Source organism: Giraffa tippelskirchi, chromosome X (genome assembly GCF_054371585.1).
Source record: "Giraffa tippelskirchi isolate mGirTip1 chromosome X, T2T-mGirTip1v1.2.pri, whole genome shotgun sequence".
Classification (NCBI taxonomy): Eukaryota; Metazoa; Chordata; class Mammalia; order Artiodactyla; family Giraffidae; genus Giraffa; species Giraffa tippelskirchi.
The window spans coordinates 145,285,084-145,291,083 of NC_137289.1; positions in this window are offsets into that span (position 1 = coordinate 145,285,084).

Below are 6,000 nucleotides of genomic sequence, written 5' to 3' on the forward strand. Positions count from 1 at the left end.
AAGTACATTTTTAAACTATTACTTACATCTCCTTAATTTAGTTGTTTTCAACAATTATGTTTAGATTACTCATGAAAATTTCATGAGACATTGAACAGCCAGCCATCATCTTAAGTTACCATTCTTGCTGACAAAACAGATTACATAATTTTATTTTACATCTACATAATTTAACTTTAGTTAACTCTGGTAGAATAAAAATGTTCAACTTAATACTGATTAGTCTAAGGAGATGCCTGTTTTTTTTTTTTTTTGAGATGCCTGTTTTAATTAAACCAACACACTTAAACTAGCTTTCATTTACCAAAGATGATACTAGACCACGTGAACTTGAAAAACATTTGGGTTGGTTTGTATATTTCTTAGCACACACTTGATCTATATAAATGTTTGTTTTTTCAGCCTATTAGAGTTCTTTACAAATTAATTTTGGCTATGCTATCCAAAGGTAGGAAAATATCACACATCTATCACATACATAAACATACAGACAGATGCAGATATCTTACAGGTTTTGTTTAACATTTTTAGCCATGGGATACATACAATAAGGCAAAACTCACTAGTTTATAAAAGAATGGTTGGATCTAAATTGCGTATCAGGCAGACAGAGTAAGTTAAGGTTACTTGTTCAGATGGCTTATTTTTTACTGATATTAGTGGGAAAAAGTTTTAAGATTCTTCATTCACTCACTTTCCAAATACCTGCTGTTGCTGCTGCTTTTTCTTTTTTCCTGATAAGCATGACTTCTCTGAAGTTTGCATTTCATGAGATGCCTCTGGGTTCCTAGAGAAAACCAGATAAAACATCGTTTACATCTCACAGCTATCCCTGGGAGGGAAAGGATCCACAGCCAATGTGTTTTCCTGCCAAAGTGAATTTGAAAAGGAAAGGACAAGGTGAAATTTCCTCTTCCTCTCTCACCCACGCTCCACAGATCCAGGAGATCTGACCTTGGTAAGAACCGTTACCCTTTGCCAGGCTTCTGCCAGTTTCCCCATAATGCCGTCTGCATGATTCCGAGCAGGTGGGGAGTCCCAGTGGGTCTCATCCTGGTCACTAGAAACCGTAGAGGAGGAAAAGTAACTCTCTCTTGACCCTTCGTAGTGAGTGCCTGGATGAGACCCTTTTCTCTAGGGCACCTTGTAACTGGATAAGGTTATCTCAGGTGGTTAAAAGTTCTCCACTGCAGCCACTGTAACTCAAGGTTATCTTTGCTAAAATTAACTTCATTTTTAAAAATTTGTATTAATTAATTTTAAATTTTTTGGCTGTGCCACAAGGCATGCGGGATCTTCATTCCCCAACCAGGGATCAAACCCTTGCCACCCCTGCATTGGAAACTGGGAATCTTAACCCCTGGGCCAGCAGGGAAGTCCAGTAAGGTTGATTTCAAGATAGCATTTTATTAACCTGAAGCCTCATACCAGACCCAGTCCGATTTCTAGGTCAAACCCAGTCCGTCCTGATGGTGAGTTGCACAATGTGAATGTATATAGTGCCACTGAACTGTACTCTTAAATATGGTTAAAATAGTATGTTTTATATTATGTGACTTTTAATCACAGTTGAAAACATTAAAACAAAAACCAGTCCGCCCTGGACAGGGTTTCTGGTTTCTTTTAATAAGTTGGACCCAGTCCGTCCCCAGACCCATTTCACTTTCTAAGTCGGAACCAGTTTGTCCCTGGACCCGGTCCTGTTTCTAATTCGGACCTAGTTCTTTGCCGGACCCAGTTCGCCATCGGACCTCTGTCGGTTTCTAAGTCTGACCTGGTCTGTCCTGGCACAGTTTTTAAGGTGGACACAGTTTGTCCCTGGACTCAGTTCAGTTTCTAAGTCGGACCCAGTCTGATTCTGAGCAGTTTTTGGACCCAATCTGAGAAAAGAAACGCTCAAAGTCTGAAGGTCCGGGCTCTGAGAGGAACTCTCCCGTCGCCTCAGGAGGCAGCGAGTGGGCCGCCCGTCAAGTGACTTCACAGGTACCTCTGCCTATTTGCCCACTGCTCCTGGGGGCTCTCGGGGCTTCTTTGGTTCCCTGTGCTGACACCAGAGCTGTTAAAAGATAAACTGAGGCATATTAAAAATTCATAGAGTTTCTAAGCAAAATCAGCTAGAACTGGGCAGCACCAAACCGGAGTGGTTAGGGGTGTGCTGCTGATGGGAAGTGCAGGGGGTGTGGGAGGCTTTTTAAACATTTATTTATTAATTTTAATTTATTCTTTAATTGGAGGGAAATTGCTTTGTAATGTGTTGGTTTCTGCCGTGTTGTACGGCAATTCAGCCATAATTATAGATCTATCACCTCCCTCTTGCGGGAGTGAGTAGGAGGGCTTTTATAGAGAAAAGGCATAACCAAAATAAGGAAATTATTGATGGGATGTAGTTTCAAGCCTAGTTGGCTGCTTGGTATTAGTTATCCTTAGGTTTCAATTTGGTAACCTTGAGGCATTTACAGGCTTAGATTCTGATTTTGATTTGCTTATATTGGCCTCCAAGGGGTTAGATAGAGTCACCTCCATCTAATGACCTCCTTGTTTAATTAATTCAATAAGCTTATAAGGTATCTTCCTCCTTTTTCAGTTTTTGGGTTTCTTTTTTTTTTTTTTTTGGTTTTGTTTTTGGCAGGGCATTAGAGGATTAAGATAGCTATCAAATCTCTTATAACAGAATTTTTTTTTCTTATAATAGGTCATCTAGATTGAGCTGCAGAGATCCCTTCTGTTGGCTGTAGCAAGGTATGTCCACGTGCCAAATTTATGCATTGTTCACACGTGGCCTTTGGCTGGTCCAGGTGCATGGCTGCTAGCAGAGCCCCGGTTTTGTACAGGTCTTTGCCTTCCCAAGTCCTCAGAGAATCGTCCTCCCACCAGAGATGGATCGTAGGGCTGGCTTCTGAGTATACATTTGGAACAGCTGGGGAACTTTTAAAACCTATGGTTGCCTAGCGTAAAAACATGGTTTCCAAAGCTCCCAGGTGATTCCAATGTGCAGGTGGAGGCGAGAACCATGCCTCTTGCAGTGACTGCTTTTGGGCATGTACACGGGTTACAGTCTGACCAATAAGAAGTTTTCATGGTGGGGGAAAGTGTAGGGGTGGGCGCATCTAGAAGGGAGGCTTCCCTCCCCTCCCCCAAAGAGATGGACGTGATATAAATTCTCCTTTTACTCACTGAGTTTTATCTGGACGGGAGTGTCGGTTAAATGCTACAGTCAGTCTTCCTCCAAGCTCTGAGAATGAGGGCAAAACCTTAGGGCGGGATCACTCAGCTGGGTCCCTGACAGGTTTTTGTGTGTGACTCCCCGAAATTATCCAGCCCCGCTGCCTAACTCCAGGCTTCTTGTTATGCTGTAGACTGGTGCAGCCCAAATTATCCTGATCACGCCTCTTCTGCAGTTTCAGACAGTTAAGTTTTTGGCACCTAGCATGATCTTTGTACTCATTTTAATGTTATTGCTGAAACGTGCCCCCCCAAGAATGCATTTAAACAAACAAAAAAAAAAAAACAGGGCATAAAGACATAACTGATGGTGAATTCTAAGTAGTCCTTCAGTGTATTCAGAGTTAAATAGGCTTTGTGAATGAAGGGTAAACCTAACAACCATTTTTGATACAGTTGCAATTAGACATGTACACCCTTGGTGGATTCATGTCAATGTATGGCAAAACAAATACAATATTGTAAAGTTAAAAAATAGATAAATAAACTAATTAAAAAAGAAAAGAACCAAACATGGAACAACAGACTGGTTCAAAATTGGGAAAGGAGTATGTCAAGGCTGAAAAAAGAAAAGAATTTGCTCTTTTATGTTTGGAGAAAAATTCGAATGCATATCTGGAACAGCCTGTGGCCTTAATAGTTTTGATGTTGCAACTTTTTCGTTATTTTTGTCTCCAGCGATATGAAGAGTTACATTCTAACAATGTGTTTTGTGGTTAAGGAGTATTCTGATACAAAGTTGTAGTGACTCTTTTACAAAAGTGGCAATGCGTCTTAATTCTTAATCCTCAATCGCTGCTTCTCAGGTCAAGTGGGGAATGACCTTTGCTTCTTGGCTCCCACCCTTGGTGTTTCGAATGATATAGAGATGTCCTTCCAAGGTGAGATCCAGCTCTTTACACGTGGTTTCATTATGAAGAGTTCCAAAGTGACACTGTCAATGACTGCCAGCCAAAACCCACCAGGAATACACTTTTTCAGCTTGAGTGGAACCAGTTTATTGCTTTGCTTAAGTCTGGGAGAAGGTGCACTGTGGGGAGCCTCGTTAGAGAACTTGGGCTTATGTTGAGTGATCTGGGGAGTGGTTAAGGAAGTGGAGCTTCGTTATCCTGTTGGATGCTGTCTGGAAGAGGGGATCATACGACTGGGTATTTGAATACATCTTAACTGGGAGGGGGATCTGACTGAGGCTGAAGCTGTAAATGGCAAAGACACAGCCGTCACTTCTTTGCTTGAATAAGGACTGTTTTGTATTTTGGGTTTGGACAGTATTTGAGTTTTGTCTGTTCAGGCATGATTACAGAGTGGGTGTCTTAGTGACCAAGGTCCCTAAAGTGGCCTTTCTGCTATTCTGTGACATTGTTTAAAGCCAGTAGGAGAACAACCCGGCCCAGTTGTGAAGTCCTGAACAGCTCCTGTGTGTCAAAGGCTGCTTTTCTTCTTTTTTTTTTTTTTTCCTCAGTGGCTAAGGTTTATTGGGACTTCCTAGGTGGCTCAGTGGTAAAGAATCCACCTGCCAATGCAAGAGACATGGGTTCAATCCGTGGGTTGGGAAAATCCCCTGGAGGAGAAAATTGCAACCTACTCCAGTATTCTCGGACTTCCCTGGTGGCTCAGAGGTTAAAGCGTCTGCCTCCAATGCGGGAGACCTGGGTTCGATCCCTGGGTCGGGAAGATCCTCTGGAGAAGGAAATGGCAAAACCACTCCGGTATTCTTGCCTGGAGAATCCCATGGACGGAGGAGCCTGGTAGGCTACGGTCCACGGGGTCGCAAAGAGTCGGACACGACTGAGCGACTTCCCTTCCTTCCCTTCCCAGTATTCTCACCTGGAAAATGCCATCAACAGAGGAGCCTGGCGGGCTACAGTCCATGGGGTCACAAAGGGTCGGTCATGACTGACTAAGCACACAAGCACAAGATTTACTGAGTGTTTCTGCTGTGGTAGGCATGGTACTAAGTACTTTACACTTCAGACTGAATCATCCCTACCACCTTATGAGATGGTATTCTGATTATACTTATTGAATCGATGTAGAAACTTGGACCTGCATAGGTAACTGACCTGTCCAAGGTTGGGGTGTGAGTTCAGCCAGACGCCAGAGCCCACAGTGCTCTTACCACTCCTTCCCAGAAAACCATAAGACTGTGCTTGGGCAATCAGACTTAGGTCAAGGTCACTTTATAAATAATAAGGCTATTAATATATATGAGGTCTAGCTTGAATTTGAAACAAATCACAAATATGAAGAAACATTACAGCAGCACGTCTGTATTAGGAAGCCTTTTAAAATTATGCTGTATAATGATACTTATTGACGTGGAAAGTTATTAATGGTATAGTAACAACAAAAAGCATTGCAGAAAGAATTTGGATTTCTGCTCACCCCAGGAGCTTTTTAAACCTGCAGTTTAGACCCCCTGTGACAAAATACAGATGGTGGGGCCTCCAGCATCTGTGCACCCAAGAATTCAAACTCTTATTGAACAGGTTAGGCCTAGTGTTTTGAGGGGTTAACTGAGGCAGGTATTTGTCAGGCTTTCCTGTTGTGTGATCAAGAACATTCATGGCCAACACCCAGCTTACAGTTGGGTTCTGATGATTTCAGAGCTGTGGAACATGGCTGTTTAACATTCTCTATGGACTTTACCCTTATCTAGATCCAGTTAGTGCTTTTGAAGATGATACAGGTGATTATCTATATCGATTGGCAAGTTTGAGTAAAGCTACTGTTGGCATTAGATTTGTCCCCAGTAACAAGTCCAGAAAATTTCTTTTG